The following is an 18,909-nucleotide window of genomic DNA, read 5'->3' as shown; positions in this document are numbered from 1 at the left end:
GTAAATAAGTCTCACAAGGAGAGGGTCTGACATGTGCGCTACCGATTTTGGTCAAATATTTCATGGACGTTCTAGCTTTCTGCAAGACACTCTCTAGATTTTGAAAAAATCTAGGCCAAAGTTGAGGACGGGCAGTCGTATTTTCAATGATGTACACGGAAAGTGCGTCTACAAATAAAACGTTTTATTAGTACGTTATGTGTTTCAGTCGTTATGTGGGGGAATAGTGGTAAAGAGGAAGTCTACGAATACAAAGGTCTCGGGTACGATCGCTGCTCAGTCCCAAGACTTTTATCTGCCATTTTACACTCCTTTCCCCTCGGGCAGTGTTTTTTGATGTGAAAAATGCCTAGTTACACTGTGGTTCGAAAGCCACGTTAAACTGTAGGTTCCCCTATTAACTGGCTAGGTAAGTCAACTCAAAGGTCGGAGGAAAGCAACTGCGTACCACGTCCAACAGGACCGTGCCTATTAAAGCACTCTGGTGTTCAAACCAACCTTCCAACTGAAGACTGCTTTATTTTACTATGGGTTCCAAAGTTAATTATCTTCGAGTCATTAACATTTTTGTGTTTTCATGCTGTAGCTTTGATACCAGTAAACGTAAGTAACTGGCCGAACACTGTCACCGTTCGAGTTGTCAAGGTGGTAGACGACGATGCTGTGGACCCCAGTTATAATCTTGGTCATGGCTGTTTCAGTCGAATACCTCTATGTGCCGTTCTGTGTATTTCAATATATACTTTTATACACTTGGTACGCATCCAAATCGATATCTGATAGAGTTGTATTTAGCAACATGAATCACATATGTTCTCCGAGTAATATAACGGACAACACGTCAGTGCAACGAGATTTCGCTTGTGTGTTGCTCATGGTGCAAGAAATATTTGTGTTTTGCTTGCTTCTGTGATAGGTTTCACCCCACTGAATGCGAGGAATCTCACGAATAGACTGTAAATAATTGGATTTACGCAATAATAGACTTAAAAGGTGTATTTTTGCATTATGTATGCCGATGAAAATAACTGTAAATAGATTATATGTCTACTTCCTTATTACTCGCGCTTCTCGATGCTTTCGTCAAAAAATAAGAAGAAAAATAAAAAGAGAGAGAGAGAGAGAGACAGACAGACAGAGAGAGAAAACAGAAATGTATTTCAAATATCAACTCGGTGACGCCATGTTCGTCTCGTGATGAAAAGCAAGGATAGTTGATAGGTAATATGTCGTTGTACTAGCTATATATATGGCTACTGGGTTATTTCTTTTCTCTCTGCAAACAACCAGAACAGAATTCAGTAACAAAGTGGTAAGAATACCTATGAAGTGCGCACAATTAAACACTTAGCCTTTCTTCGTTATTTTGTTAATCGTTAACTGCTGTCTGTAATGCAGTAAACATCCTTGATTACTGATTTGTAATTACTACCATTGTTATTGTTATTTGTCACCTCACAACAGCTTTCCTATCACTCATTGCTGCCGATGCACGTAACGAATGGATCAGGATGAATGGAATGTGGAAAGTTTCCTCACGAAGAATATCCACATTTATCTCGGCGTCTTGTGTTCAGGGCAATATGAAAATCTCAGTAAGAAAAGACGACAACGGGATGCCGGTGATACAGGCAGCAACACCCAACTATTTCTGTCGACTTAACACCATGACGGCAGACAAACTGGCGTCTCAGTGTATTTTAATTATAATTCGTTAGCCTTTCTGCGACCTCGTTTTGATACCTCGTGGGGAGCAGGCATAATATTTTGCTTTTTGACCACGGAGCAATAACACACAAATATTGTAGATGGAAGGGTACAAAGAAACAATCAGACTCATGGGTGTGGATACTGTTCATCATTAGAAGACTAAACAAGAGGGAAACATTATGAAAGCAATGAATACGCTAGTTAGTATACATTATATAGTATACATTGTATAGATCTGAAGATGAAAAAGCGCAGATCTGCACAGTGCCCACATCTGAACATTAGTTTCTGTCTTAATGGGCATAATTTTTAGTTTCTTCTCTTCTGAATTTTCAAATGCATTGATTATTACGTGGCACAAAATAATTACTTAACTGTGTTTCTTATAGCTTCCATTCTCACGAACATTTTTCTGCATTCTCGTGCATGTCGTGAAATTCTATTTGTATGATCACAAGACTGCACCTAGATGCAATCGATTTCGAGGTGCAAAGTGTTTTTTATCTTACTTTTCGTGGCAGGTGGGCAAAGTTGATCTCAAAAGACTTTTTATTGTACTGAAATAGTTTTTTGTCACAAAGTAACAATGTAAGTGTTTTATTCGTATATATTTTGTTTGAAACTCTAATCGTGTTGGAAGACTGTACACCTGAATGTTAGACAAAACTGGTAGGAGAAAACGTTACATGGTAACCAAACCCCGCACTTCCTCTCCGCATCCTCCTACGACACTAGCACGGGATTCTCCTCGCATCGCGCACGGAGCTGTGGCGTTCGCTGGGTTATTCAGTGGTTTGCTATTTAACTAATGTGTAAATGAAAATGATAATCTTATTTTATTACATTGAGTAATTACTAAATAAATTTCCTCCCGACTAAAGAATTGGTCAAGTTGCTAAAGAACTCCAAGTTAACGTCGTGTTAAAGTGTTGTCTGTAAGTTGTGTAAGTGTCATTAAATCACAGTTCATACAACAGATAATATACAACTATTGATTATGATGGAAACAGTTATCTTCAGCAAAATGATCATTGAAACCACCGAATATCAGCCGCGCACAACACTGACGTATGTTACCTGAAACAATATTCTTCGCAACTCGTGCGTAATTAATTTCGGCTCCATACATCAGCTAGAAATGTTTGCTATAACGATCGTGCTATGAGCACTATTTTTAAAGAACCAATCTGATTCGAATTATTTTCATTAAAATGAGTTCGGAACCACCGGTGCACATTTATTTTTACACATTTGCATTACTCTCGGCATTTATGTCTGCAGAGTTGCGTAATTTGAATTTGCCGCTGAGATAATTGTTAAGATGGCGGCAGACAATTGATAAGGACTTTCTATTGTTAGAGCAAATAAGTAAATATTTAAAATCCTTATTAAACGCTATTAAATCTACTTTCGTATTGTGCTCTATTTAGACTTCATCAAGCAAACATTTGATTTGTTTCTAAGGCAAACACAGACAAAAAGGCGATACAAATCGCTATCATCAATGGCTGCGATCCTTGCAGCGGAAAGAAATAATTAACGCAGATAATGTTTACTGAGAGAGGAATTAAAGTTACAAATAATTATTCACTCATATTTATAATAATAATAATGAACTCTATTTTCAAGTAATAATTAACAAATAATTACAATTTCTTAACAGACCTCAGTTCGATATGCGTCCGCAACTTACAAAAGCCAACCAACAAAAGGTAAAAACAAAGGAAGACAAACGCAGATCATAAAAGGAAATTACAATTATCATTGTCTTTGTATGATACACATCGATATGTCCAATTATATCATAGAATATTATATAAATAATTAATATTTATACGTTTTCACTGTTTTTTCATACGTCGAATACATAATGTTTATAACTGTTGGAGGCATAATTTCCTCTAGTTGCACTGTAGCCAAAAATTTATCACGTGGATGTTACGTAGCACAGCTGAGAATTAGCAACATTGTCACAAACATTTGGCAACACTGTGACACTGCAATCACTAAATTCACTTAATATTCTCTTTCCATTTGAATGACTCGTGCTGTATAATCCTCATGTAAGCTAGGACACTGAGACAGAAAATTCAATTTTTTGGCTAAAGACTTGCTATTCTTCACGTAAGTGATAAGTTTTATTATCGTTCATGATGCGTTATGAGCCTGAGCGACCAATACCATGATGAGAATGGCGTGCTGGCAGTAGTGTGTCCGTAACCCCATGGTACCACCCGTGTCTCGTGTCGCAGTTGCTCAATGAGTCGCCAGTTTTAACCGTGGTAGGCGCCAGCGCGTGCGAGCTTTTTTTCTGATTTATTTTCTGGAGCTGCGAATTCCCATAAAAAATTCTGTAACGAAATCGGAAGAAAACGTCTACACATCAAGTCCTCTTGGTAGCTCGACTCAGTAAGTTGTGGTAATGGTCATAGATCTCGGCTTTCTGACTGCCAAGCTGCTTCACAATACAAGCGTCGCTGAAGAAATTCGAATCGACCAGCAACGACACGAATTTCAGTACTGTTCTTCACTTAAGACACACATGCAAGGGTGATAAGTGTGAAGGAAACGAACCACTTATTTACTATAGGGCCTCTTTCCTAAATTTCCCCAGTAGCAATTACGAACTCTCGACAGACATTTGCTAACAGAGGCTCTAGCAACTTACTTTTTCTCTGGGTAGCCTCAAATATGGGCAATTTTGTCTCCTTAAATCCAATTGAATATTTTAAATATCACTTTTGAACAGTGTTCACTTCTCCATTAATTAATGTATGGACCTCAAAACAAGCAATTTGCCTGAGTAGCTATAGAGCAGGTTCTGAAATTTATTGACACAATGTTTAGCATCCATTTATCATAGGGAATCAAGGAAAGAGACCAAACGCATTACTTTGCATTTACTCTCTGTGCCCTGACTAACACATATGAATCTATGACAAAAATAAATTATTTGAAGAATATCCTGTGAAAGGAGAAAGAACAGGATGTGACACTTTGATTATAGCGCACTGGATCAGAAACAATGATATTAATTCCGTGCCACATTGATGTATTGCATTCTAGTGTCATAAAACACTCATCAAATAAAAACGGTTTTGTGCCTCCGTTGCTATCGAATGTGATAGAAATAATAGAGAGATTTTATGGGTCACCCTCAGCAACATTAAAGCATTTTACACCGTTGAGAGTGAGGAGTGGAGCAGACGTTGTTGGCAGAAGGCGAGGCAGTGCAGTGCTTCAGCCACCGCCGGTAGTCAGCAAACAGGTCCCAGAGAACTCAGACGCATGACTTCTTCAGAGGCAGATGGTTGGGCAAGAAATCTGTCACTAAAATATTGTTGAACCAAACTGTTATTACCAATGTGACAGAAAGCGAAATATATTGTTGATTCGCTTGAATTACACTCATAGCTTCAGCACTGAGAGGAAAGGGGCGATAAAAGTTTTGTCGATGTGTGCTTTCGGTTGCCAGATGTGGTATTAGTTAGTCACGCATTTTACGTCAAGGCTACAGTCGTAGTCAAGAGTGATGTACTCAGACTGCTGTCAAGGCTTCCTCTGGGAAGTGCCGCAGTCTACAATGTTGCCAGATCGGGCATATTGACAGACATAGAATTCTGAGGGGAGCATGGCTGTATTGTCCACCTTATGTGAACGACTCGGCGGTCATTTTTTTTTGTCTAAGACTGTATCTACAACACATACTGCATGCTGAAGACCCAGGAGAATTAAAAGAACAAAATTATTTTATGAGAGCAACGTTAACTATAGCGTTCAAAGTATACATAGTATTGTATATGTATGTGTAAATGCCTTCCAATGCCCTCTCACGGAAGACAAGGATACACAGTCTACCTTCAATATTATAAACACGCCTCAGTTTGTGGATGAACTCAGACTTAACTTGACAATCATTTTGAATATTTAGCAGTACTGTACCCATTGGTGTTAAACTCGTTTTCAACCAACGATTCCCACAGTTACAGGAACACTACTTCTGATACCTCTTAGACAAAATACTTACGCAGTGCTGTCAGACGAAAAGATCAACCTGACACAAACTGTGGAAAATTTGTTTTACAACCTTCGTACCAGGATAAAGAGCTTTTACTGTTTGAGATATCTGTGAATGTTGCTGCATAAGACGATTTAAGAAGAAACTAAATTCCTTCAGTTACGGAATTGTTTAAAGAAATCGTCTTCAACGGCAATAAATCGTGGTGTGTGAATCGTTTACCGGACGTACTCTGCCGAATTTCGCTGGTTGGAAGGCAAAAAGCTTACTGACAAATTTCACAGAAGGAAAAGGGGGACGAAATGTCTCCCACAGGAAGGTCATGTTTTGGCCAGAGTGGCCGAGCGGTTCTGGGCGCTACAGTCTGGAACCGCAGGACCGCTATGGTCGCAGGTTCGAATCCTGCCTCGGACATGGAGGTGTGTGCTGTCCTAAGGTTACTTAGGTTTAAATAGTTCTAAGTTCTAGGGGGCTGATGACCTCAGAAGTCAAGTCCCATAGTGCTCAGAGCCATTTGAACCATTTTTGAAGGTCATGTTTTATTTAAATGATTACAAAATCAGGTAAAACGAGCAGTGACGTTGTCATTACAAGCACATTACTGTTGTCAGTATGATGTTGCACTGCCCAGGGCCTGTAATGATAAAGGGCCCGTTTAGGTAAGGCATATTGTATACAGAGTGGAAGAGAGAGCACCACTAAATTCTACAATCCGTATGCATTGCATGCACACAGAAATTACTGTTACAGTGTACTTATGGAGCCCAACGAGTGAATTGTGTATTTTCCGGTGAGAAAGAGCACTGGCAAACAGTCTTCGCTACATTAGGTTACTTAAACTGGTGCCACTCTGAGTTAGAATTTATGGTCAGCGACTAAGTCTAAGGTCAATGGGTCGGATGCGGGTTTTCCAACTGTGTAATACTTTCCTACATTATAGAAGCGAATATTAAATATGAATAATATTACGAAAATTTTGAACTTGGATAGCTTAGAATGAAAATATTTCTGTTTATTGCAAAGAAAAACAATTGACTTTCTAAAACATTCACTGTCATACACAACTTGAAACAGGTGACGTCGACCAAATCATATGAAAGAACTGACAGTGACGTATATCGAAAGGCAGTAAGATCCCTTTGCTTTTGGTTTGGCAGTATTCGACAGCCATTTCTAGGCGCAAGTAAGTGAAGAAAGGTAGCGTGTTTCTGTTATCAAGTAACGTATCCATAAATTACTTTAGTTTTCATGTAATCTACGAGTAATTGCTGATGTTTGATATTAACATGAAAAGGATTCCGTAGACAGGGAAAGAACCTGTTCTTGGGCAACTACTTCTATAATGACCAAAAGGCATTATATGATCTTCAAGCTCATGTGTTCCAGCAGTGGTATGAAGAAAATGATAGTAATAATTACGGTAATAATCAAGTTATCCGGTAACTTCACATTGGATTTTCTCGAACTAAGAAATTTTCTGAATTTGTGAAAATTTGAAAATGGCTTCACATCCAGGCTATGATGCCCAGAGGAGTGTACTTATGGACATCCTGCTGACATCAGAATAGCATAATGTCCACGTCAGAATATTGCTTCTACTTAACCATTTAATAGACCCGAATTTTTTGCACCGTGACTAATTTTGTAAGCTAAGCACATCAGCCATTACAGCACACTCCTGGGGCTGGGAAATGTGACCACAATGGTCTGGTGGAACGAACTATCACAGGTGCAATGCCTGGGTTCAGGCATTTACTTTTAAGAGGCACGAACAGATTTACTTTACCTCTGGGAACCTCAAGAGAATGATGTTATAATCCACAATCCGCATTAAACATCACGTTTCTTCATTACCAGCTGGGCAGAGCCGGCATACGTTGGCAAATGACATACGCGGAAGTCATGGTAAACAGAAATACTGTCGCCAGTAAACTTAGTTACATTAGCAAATTTTATTTTATTTGGTGAACGGATAGCCATTTAAAGGCACAGGGGTCTTATTTTACTTGCACTTGAGTGAACTAGAGACGTTGAAAAATTTGGTGCTGGACTGTGATTCGAATTCGTATCTCCTCTTTCGAGGATCTGAATCTCTCGGAACAGTCTAGTTCAATCATTTCGTTCCTTCTCCAAAACTGCAATCCTTTCTAGGTCTCCTCCAAAGGTAAGTATGTGCGTCCGAATCCTGATCCAGTACAAAAATATTCATAATTTCAGCTCAAGCCCTATCACGTGCACACCGGCCTGCTAGTGAAAATTAACGTGCATTTTTAATGTCTATTCATGTGTTGTCAACAATGGTAATGGGTGTCGATATTTCTGGTGAAACACGCACACATCTTACCGTTAGTGAGTAAGCAATTGATACTTATGCTATATTCGTGGATGATAAAGGAGGACAGTAGGTGTGCAGTTCGATTGTTGCTAAGAACAAAAACTTGTATTCTTATTTTAGATTCAAACACCTAGCAGCTGTTGAGAAAAACCGATATTTAACATTTGATTTTACTTAGTTAACAATCCGATTACCTGTTGGGCTCGTATCTCCGTCACAGAACTTCATATCATACACTTCATCTTTAAATGCATGCACATTTTGTTACTTCTGAATGGAGCTATATCAGACATCTTTCGTGGTTAGTTAACAGGGACGAAAAGTTCTTGATAGGAATCCCAGTTTGTTACAAAAACTGTCGTCTTTTATTTTCAAGTTTAGATTTGGTTACTGGTATTGACGAAAATTTCCGTAATTCATGACTCTTCACGGCTAGTCAGCAATATGATTAGATTAGATTTCATTAGATTAATACTTGTTCCACAGGTCATGAATACTACATTTAGTAATGATGTGGAAAGTGTCATTTTAATGGAAGATTTCTTTAGATACCATTATTCAGTTTCTTTGCAACAATTTTTTACTCTCTCTCCCTCATTCTTTTTTATTTTTATCTTTCCCTCACTCTCTCTCTCTCCCTTCTCTCTCTCTCTCTCTGTCTCTCTCTCTCTCTCTCTCTCTCTCTCACACACACACACACACACATTCTTTGTTTATTTTTATTTGTTTGTTGTGCTCTACTATCGGCCAGGCGCGAAAACGTCCGTGAATGAGTTTCTTAGTTTTGAGTACACTTACGAAAGAAATATAAAAACAACTATGAGAGTTACTGATTTATGTTGCTTAGTTTGCAGTCATTTCTGAGTATTATTACTAACTACGCTCAAGTCCGTAAACCTCATTACAGAAATGCGAATCAGACACATACGTATTCCAGGCCGTGGCAGCCACGTCTTTGAAACGCCAGCTACGGTCACTTCCCAGCCCGCTGTACGAGCACATCGGTTCGTCTTATTCCTGCTGGTACTGTAACTGAGATTTGGCAACAAGTCAAGGTATGTTTGGCAACTGTGTGATCGACGAGTTACTTCCTGGTGTGCACAGAATTAAGCCTCAAACTTCACTTGATTTTTCCTGTCATTTCCATTGAATAATCTGAGTTATTATCGCTTGAGGTGCGGATTCCAGCGCAGAAAAGTCGTTGCACGTGGAAATCGCAACTAATCTCGTCTTTTATATAGCGGTTTACGAGTTCTAGCTACTATTGGCCTCGTAAGAGGAATCCAAAACACATACCACTTCGCCAGCTCTGTGCTAACGTGCTGACCTGTGAAAAAGGTTATGTTATGGTTCGCAGTACCAGTCTCGCTGACTGTAACGCTTTTATCCCTTCTGTAAAAGAGCTACTAGCAGTCAGATCAAACCTCGATAAGGAAATCGCAAGAAAATACTTTCGGCTCATAGTGCAATGGTGAAAAAGTTACGATGCTGCACAACAGGCAATGCCTCTTTTCGCTGCTGACAAGCAATTTTGGTTTTCTAGGAATACATAACTTTATTTATGAAATGCCACATTTGCATACCTCTTGAGTATGACACAGCATACCAATTAAACACAGACCCAATCGAAATCTGAGTAAGTAGTATATTACTAATTCGTGCTGACAGAGGCACGCCTGTGTACAGATACTAAGTTTTATTAAAACAGACTTTCGTGGGTAAGGTTATCGTGGGTAGTTTTATTTCATTTCTTATAATACAGCGCACAATTTTCGTAAGTTTTCTTTTAGTGTTGTTAAAACAATAGTAATCATGAGAGAGAAATTAATAATCAACGATATATGCAAATTCTCTGACGTTATCCATAACAGTCTGTAACTAAAATACTGCCATTACTCTTTATACTTCAAAATTTTTTTGTACTATAATAATTTTGAAAAATTAAGAAAATACTATAACGAGAGTAAGCTTTTGTTAAGTGTATTCTATCTGTTTAAAATAACCTCTTAGACGTAGGTGGAATAAATGTATTAAAATATATTTTGTGAATAATTATGTTATATTTCAAGTACAACTGTAATTAATTATGTCAATTTTGTATGTATAAGCTGTCATGCAATTGTAGATGGTTCATACTTAGGGTTTCTGTAAGCAGAAGTGTAAATTGAAAAGGTGTAGGGATCATAGGTAGAACGGAACTCCGTTCTGTGGTGGAATGGAAAAGGTGGTGGGGCGCGCAAGTGGCTCAGACAGTCGGTAGCTGCCCTGCAAGTGGTGAACACGCATTACGTCGGTCAAGCACTAGAGGCCCCGAATTTACCTGCAAGACTGGGTTTCTGGCCTCTGACGTGTTCTACATGATTGGCGCAGTATGGAAATAAATTAATAGCTCAGAAATTTGCAATTTTATCGTCACCACTAAGAGGAAGACAGCTATGTACATCAGGAGCTGTACCTGCGCAATGTTACTACGCAGCACCGCCTCACGCCACCTTCGACATCAGTAACAGGCAAAGTACTTTATTGAGAAGTGTATCACAGTATGAACCACCCATCTTCAGTCAGTGGAATTAAGTGTTAAATGTACCTTTGTGTCTAACCGTGATTCTCCTATGTCATTTACCTCAGTAGGATCCTTATCTAAACGAATTTATTCCAAGTATCCTGATGTTTGTTGAAGCTCGAATAATAGTAAATTACTGGCAAGAGTACTGTTTTGGTAGTAAATTCTGAAAATCTTTATTAAATACTAAAGTTTGCACGTATCAGTTTAAGGGCCACCACTTTCGGTCGCCTTGAGGATAAGTTTTCAATAGTATTTCTGAAAGTAAAGTAACATAATTGTTTAACTGCAACAATCTTAACAGTAATTGTTCGTGTTGCTTCTCCATGTCAAAGAAAGCCAGACAAATATTGGTGTCAGTAAAACGTTAACAAATAACAGTCCTAAGGAAATGAAATTTAGTCGTGTTAAATAATACTTTTGTTCATATAAATGATAGCTGTAAATTTAATATTTTTTTGTATCCTTGTTGAAACATATGTGTATCTTCTTTAAATAATTACTGAAGTATAGTGATAAATTCCACAAGTAACAGAGAGTGGGATTAATAGTACTTACTGCCAAGTGACCGTAGTAAGTGAAAGTAGTTATTTATTCAGTGTCGAAAACTGACTTCATCTTTTGTGTAGACACTGTGCCCGATTTGGGCTGGCGGCCGTTTCATTAAGCAAAACAGTTTATTGTTGTAACAGGCTTTGTCTGATAAAAGGTTTCCAAAAGTAATTATTCTTACTGCTTTTCCCCAAACTGTATGATTCGGAGAAAACTAGTTCGATACTTTACCATTGGGTTGAACACAGTTAAAACCTCTCTCCGAGAGTCGATGGTTTGGAGTGTTAGTGCTGCGTGATTTTGTGGTGGCGTTCCTGCCGCTACTTGCTACACAGTTCTGACATTCCGAATCGCGGATCTTCCGTCTTTACAGTGGTAGAACTTAAATGTTCTGGTACCATATTGACGAGAACGCAAAAGTACCACTGCAAGTCTTACAATGCACATATAGGTTATTGATTACGTGCCTCTAGAAAACTTGTTCTGAGTTAAAGCTGTCAAACAAGGTTTGAAGAAGAATAAAATGCCACTACTACATGACAGCTAATGTAGGAAATATTTTTCTGACGTATTTTGGCACGATGCGGTCTCACCATACATAATACAAGAGTTTCGACATGCATGTGTTGCCGGGCCATCTATTAAACCTGAAAGAACATAATTTCGGAGAAGTTAGCCCCTTCTCTACACATGACTATTTTCAGTTGAGAAGTCAAGGGAATTATGTTCAAAGTTCCATTAGATTGATAACTTCAGCAGATAGCAGAATTGCGTTTTAAGAAATGTAGCAGTGAATGTACTCGAACTCGCGACACCTTGTCTACAGGGCACGATGCTTACTGTTTCACTACTAGCTGACACATAGCTACAGCAGCTCCAGAAGTCAACAACAAGTCCTCCAGAACTTCCGCATTCCACAGTGCTGTGAGGTAATGCATATGGCCGGATCTAGACTTCTGAGAGACAGAGAGTTTCACCTTTTCTTTTGCACTGCCGACATTTTCTACAAACAGATAGTGCAATAGAGTAGCTCAAGTGGAAAGGAACACTTTCTATTTAAATTTCGGCATCCTAAACTGTTGGCAGTTCTGTGTCGGTGGCAGTTATGAGATTTTATTTTGATGATTACAAATAGAGTCTAATGTATGCACTGGGTAGCTGAGGCAGCTAGTTCATAGCGATTCGGTCAACCAAGTAAATGAATGTACTGAACATACTGCAGATAACTTCAGGGAGTTCTCATCCAGTGTGGCGCAACAGCGTTACGATAGAGAAGTGAGTCACAGAGAAGAGGATTTGGTGGTCTGTTGGATTGATGATAGCTTCATGTACTTATGGTCTGGGTTCGGTTCCAACTTCTGCTGACGATTTTTTACAGGGAGAGACAGATTCTATTCTCTTCTGGCTATGCCAAGTGAAGAACGTATACGGGCAATGTGGTCTGAAATTCATATTAAACATGATATTCCTTCTCTGCCAAGTAGACGTTGGATTGAACCACAATAAAGTCAGGAGTGGTGAGATGTAGAAACTCTATCACCAGTAACCCTTCTTATACTAGTTATTTATTTCTACTGATGAAACAAACGTTATGTAGAGTCCAGGACACATATTCCATCTTTTATTTGAGCTTCTGTATGTCGATAAACTTGGTTCTGAATTGGGAATGCAACTCAGATCGCCTTTAACGCGGAATTTGATCCCTTCATGACAATACAGCTCGACTACAAGTTGTTGTTTCTTTAAAACTCCAGATTCCTCAACATCTCCACATATTGCACGTGAATGGGCTCGAATCCTGGCCCGGCACTAAACTTTTCATTTGGCTAATAAGTTTGATTTTTAATATACACTCCTGGAAATGAAAAAAAGAACACATTGACACCGGTGTGTCAGACCCACCATACTTACTCCGGACACTGCGAGAGGGCTGTACAAGCAATGATCACACGCACGGCACGGCGGACACACCAGGAACCGTGGTGTTGGCCGTCGAATGGCGCTAGCTGCGCAGCATTTGTGCACCGCCGCCGTCAGTGTCAGGCAGTTTGCCGTGGCATACGGAGCTCCATCGCAGTCTTTAACACTGGTAGCATGCCGCGACAGCGTGGACGTGAACCGTATGTGCAGTTGACGGACTTTGAGCGAGGGCGTATAGTGGGCACGCGGGAGGCCGGGTGGACGTACCGCCGAATTGCTCAACACGTGGGGCGTGAGGTCTCCACAGTACATCGATGTTGTCGCCAGTGGTCGGCGGAAGGTGCACGTGCCCGTCGACCAGGGACCGGACCGCAGCGACGCACGGATGCACGCTAAGACCGTAGGATCCTACGCAGTGCCGTAGGGGACCGCACCGCCACTTCCCAGCAAATTAGGGACACTGTTGCTCCTGGGGTATCGGCGAGGACCATTCGCAACCGTCTCCATGAAGCTGGGCTACGGTCCCGCACACCATTAGGCCGTCTTCCGCTCACGCCCCAACATCGTGCAGCCTGCCTCCAGTGGTGTCGCGACAGGTGTGAATGGAGGGACGAATGGAGACGTGTCGTCTTCAGCGATGAGAGTCGCTTCTGCCTTGGTCCCAATGATGGTCGTATGCGTGTTTGGCGCCGTGCAGGTGAGCACCACAATCAGGACTGCATACGACCGAGGCACACAGGGCCAACACCCGGCATCATGGTGTGGGGAGCGATCTCCTACACTGGTGATCGTCGAGGGGACACTGAATAGTGCATGGTACATCCAAACCGTCATCTAACCCATCGTTCTACCATTCCTAGACCGGCAAGGGAACTTGCTGTTCCAACAGGACAATGCACGTCCGCATGTATCCCGAGCCACCCAACGTGCTCTAGAAGGTGTAAGTCAACTACCCTGGCCAGCAAGATCTCCGGATCTGTCCCCCATTGAGCATGTTTGGGACTGGATGAAGCGTCGTCTCACGCGGTCTGCACGTCCAGCACGAACGTTGGTCAAACTGAGGCGCCAGGTGGAAATGGCATGGCAAGCCATTCCACAGGACTACATCCAACATCTCTACGATCGTCTCCATGGGAGAATAGCAGCCTGCATTGCTGCGAAAGGTGGATATACACTATACTAGTGCCGACATTGTGCATGCTCTGTTGCCTGTGTTTATGTGCCTGTGGTTCTGTCAGTGTGATCATGTGATGTATCTGACCCCAGGAGTGTGTCAATAAAGTTTCCCCTTCCTGGGAAAATGAATTCACGGTGTTCTTATTTCAATTTCCAGGAGTGTATTTACATTCGTTGTCAACACTAACGTTTGACGTATTTGACTCCCAGTGAGACAGAATTATTTGCGAGATCACTGTAAGTTCAAGGATGTTATTCTTAGCTGCTGGTGGAGAAAAAGTCGGTAGCTGACGTCTCTTTGTGTGTAGTCAACAACGACACGCGTGGGGTTCGATTTGCAGTCAGCACTGGACTCTTCGTCATATTATTTCTAGTTCAAACATGCTCACATATCGCTGCTGGTGTAACAAACCCATATTTAACGTTCGTTTTCTCTAGAATATAACAGCGATAGGTGCCGTGTTCGAGATATGGGAAGGAAAAATTGAATGTTTCGTCTCGTCATTTCAGTTAAAACATCATGCTACTGCCGAGAAAATCCGATATGTCACAGTTGATTGTGCTTCGATAACAATTCGATTAGATTCTGGGTTCGACTCCCTGTCCAACACAAAGCTTTACCTCACGGCATTTCAAGTACGTTACTTGTCAAGAAGCAATATTTAACATCTCTCGTAGTTGGTTAACGGGGACAATACATGCTGGGTAGGAATTCGCGTTCATTTAAAATGTTTAAGCCGGCCTTTGTGGCCGAACGGTTCTAGGCGCTTCAGTGCGGAACTGCACTGTTGCTATGGTCGCAGGTTCAAATCCTGCCTCGGCATGGATGTGTGTGATGTGCTTAGGTTAGTTAGGTTTAAGTAGTTCTAAGTCTAGGGGACTGATGACCTCAGATGTTAAGTTGCATAGTGCTCAGAGCCATTTGGACCGTTTAAAAAATGTTTACGTTATGTAATTCATAGTTGATATTTGCCAACTGACACTCTCTTAAATCGAGGTACATCACTCTCTGTATGCCTAGTCAGGAATAACTACTAGTTTCCGCCAGTCACGGAAACTTTGCTTAGTCAGCATGATCTGGGTTTGAATCCATATGCAGAATGAGACGGTTCGTCGTGTCATTTGAAGTTCATACCTATTCTCAACTAGCTGCTCCAGAATAACTTAAATTTTTAATGTCATTTTACGTTAAATAATAAGTACGGTATGTTGCTTTGAAGAGGAAATCATGAATACTACAAACTTACTACGTGCATTACCTTTCTGACGTAATAGAGTGGTAACATTTGAGGTATGTTATTTATTGTAATAAATGTGAGCTTACAAGCCTTACGGACAGTCTTATCTATGATAAGATGTTCCCTGATGTTTGTAGTGTCGTGGTATTACTTTACATCTTGAGTTATTGCGATACAGAGCAGTGTTTTCTAGTGGTGACTTGTTGGAACCATTTTCAATAGTCAAACGCCTGTACCAAGGAGCGATTAGAGGACCTGCTAGACAGCTGCTTTATGCGGGTTGCATGCGAATCAGGCGAAATGCAATTCGGGTCGTTCGGATACTTTTGAGTACGACAGTACTCCCGAAATTTCATTACTCTACATTAATTTTTTGGTATTGCGACTTTTCTCTCTAGAGTTTATATTATATAAGGAAGAAAATAACTTAAAGCCGTTGGTATGCACTCATTCAATATCGTCAGTATAGTTGCAACCAACAGTTAATCACCCATACCACCATATATGCAGTGGTGTTCAAGATACAATGTCCAGACATCGTGGATGCATTTAAACTATTGGTCCTGAACATTTCAACTCGCTGTTCTGTGCCATATTTTGTATCGGCGTCCAAGGTGTGAATTTTTACTATCCCTCCAAAGTTGTTATCGGCCACTGCTCGCGACTGTTGGTGGAGGAGTGAACACCAAATCGGTGTTGGCCGCTGCAATCTTCGCGTTCCGCGTTAACGACATTTAGGAAAAACCAGCCTTATACCTAATGCTGAATCTCCTAGTGATAAATTCTTACGATAAAGTTTCTTCGATTTCTATACTGGGTTCAAGGGTAGCAAACTTTAGCACTTCGTGAGACGCTTTTTGAAGATCTCGATAAAATAGCAATAGTTTAAACTCAACAATAACGACATTGCACTTAAGAGAACATTACAGCGTCACACTCTTCCACAAAAAGATAAGAGAAAAAAGATAAATGAAAGATAAATAAAAGTAAATAAAAACACAACCGCTGACGCAACATTAAATTTAAATTTATTCAGAAAAAAATTTTACACAGAAAAATTTTTCACTTCAATGCTTTGTAATCACTGTAAAAGGGCGTCGGCTTGGCGGGCCAGTAACTCTAAAAGCAGATTTAACAGGGAATGGGCCTTTCCTTAGAAACGATTCCTTCTTTGAGGAATCAGATAAAGAGTATTCTGGTTTCATGGCAACAAGCAAATTCCTTGAGAAAGGTTTCACTTTCGGTGGACCTGTGACAATAAAGGCCGACTTAATTGGAAAAGTCTTTCTTTGAGTGAATGGTTTCTTATGAGGAGAACCTGTTACCAGAAAGGCCGTTTTTATTGGAAATGGACCTGTTCTCTTGATTGGTTCGATTTTGGGAACATCCGGTACAGCCATTTTTAAGAGTAATTGCAATTTCATCTCTTTCACAGGAGGCAGAGGACCGCTAATCATAGACTTATCGGCATTAGTGGTATGCACATCCTCCACCCTTTTATCTGTGGTCTGGTGCCCATCTGTCACATGAATCTTTTCTTCATTGTCATACACTTCTTGATGAATCGTGTCTGTGGGCAAGTGCCCTTCTGTCTTGTTAATCGGGGATTTAGAGAGACAAACATCTTGATAGCTTTGATTTGTCGGCTGGCGCCCATCTGTCATACTAATCTGGTATTCTTGGGCGCACTCATCTTCATAATTCTTATCTTTCAGCAGGTGCCCATCGGTCTTCATAATACAGGCTTCATATACACATATGTCTTCATCAGTCACAGCTGTGGGCAAGTACCCATCTGTCTTCGTAATACTGGCTTCATTGGTAGAAACGTGTTGTTGAGGGAGATCTGTGGTCTGGTGCCCATCTGTCGCACGAATCTTTTCTTCATTTTCATACACGTCTTGATGAATCATGTCTGTGGGCAAGTGCCCTTCTGTCTTGTTAATCGGGGATTTAGAGAGACAAACATCTTGATAGCTTTGATTTGTCGGCTGGCGCCCATCTGTCATACTAATCTGGTATTCTTGGGCGCACTCATCTTCATAATTCTTATCTTTCAGCAGGTGCCCATCGGTTTTCGTAATACAGGCTTCATTTACACATATGTCTTCATCAGTCAGAGCTGTGGGCAAGTACCCATCTGTCTTCGTAATACTGGCTTCATTGGTAGAAACGTGTTGTTGAGGGAGATCTGTGGTCTGGTGCCCATCTGTCACACGAATCTTTTCTTCATTTTCATACACGTCTTGATGAATCATGTCTGTGGGCAAGTGCCCTTCTGTCTTGTTAATCGGGGATTTAGAGAGACAAACATCTTGATAGCTTTGATTTGTCGGCTGGCGCCCATCTGTCATACTAATCTGGTATTCTTGGGCGCACTCATCTTCATAATTCTTATCTTTCAGCAGGTGCCCATCGGTCTTCATAATACAGGCTTCATATACACATATGTCTTCATCAGTCACAGCTGTGGGCAAGTACCCATCTGTCTTCGTAATACTGGCTTCATTGGTAGAAACGTGTTGTTGAGGGAGATCTGTGGTCTGGTGCCCATCTGTCGCACGAATCTTTTCTTCATTTTCATACACGTCTTGATGAATCATGTCTGTGGGCAAGTGCCCTTCTGTCTTGTTAATCGGGGATTTAGAGAGACAAACATCTTGATAGCTTTGATTTGTCGGCTGGCGCCCATCTGTCATACTAATCTGGTATTCTTGGGCGCACTCATCTTCATAATTCTTATCTTTCAGCGGGTGCCCACCAGTCTTCGTAATACAGGCTTCATTTACACATATGTCTTCATCAGTCACAGCTGTGGGCAAGTACCCATCTGTCTTCGTAATACTGGCTTCATTGGTAGAAACGTGTTGTTGAGGGAGATCTGTGGTCTGGTGCCCATCTGTCATACGAATCTTTTCTTCATTTTCATATACGTCTTGATGAATCATGTCTGTGGGCAAGTGCCCTTCTGTCTTGTTAATCGGGGATTTAGTGAGACAAACGTCTTGATAGCTTTGATTTGTCGGCTGGCACCCATCTGTCATACTAATCTGGTATTCTTGGGCGCACTCATCTTCATAATTCTTATCTTTCAGCGGGTGCCCACCAGTATTCATAATACAGGCTTCATTTACACATATGTCTTCATCAGTCAGAGCTGTGGTCAAGTACCCATCTGTCTTCGTAATACTGGCTTCATTGGTAGAAACGTGTTGTTGAGGGAGATCTGTGGTCTGGTGCCCATCTGTCACACGAATCTTTTCTTCATTTTCATACACGTCTTGATGAATCATGTCTGTGGGCAAGTGCCCTTCTGTCTTGTTAATCGGGGATTTAGAGAGACAAACATCTTGATAGCTTTGATTTGTCGGCTGGCGCCCATCTGTCATACTAATCT

Source organism: Schistocerca cancellata, chromosome 1 (genome assembly GCF_023864275.1).
Source record: "Schistocerca cancellata isolate TAMUIC-IGC-003103 chromosome 1, iqSchCanc2.1, whole genome shotgun sequence".
Classification (NCBI taxonomy): Eukaryota; Metazoa; Arthropoda; class Insecta; order Orthoptera; family Acrididae; genus Schistocerca; species Schistocerca cancellata.
This window is presented reverse-complemented; position numbering follows the sequence as displayed.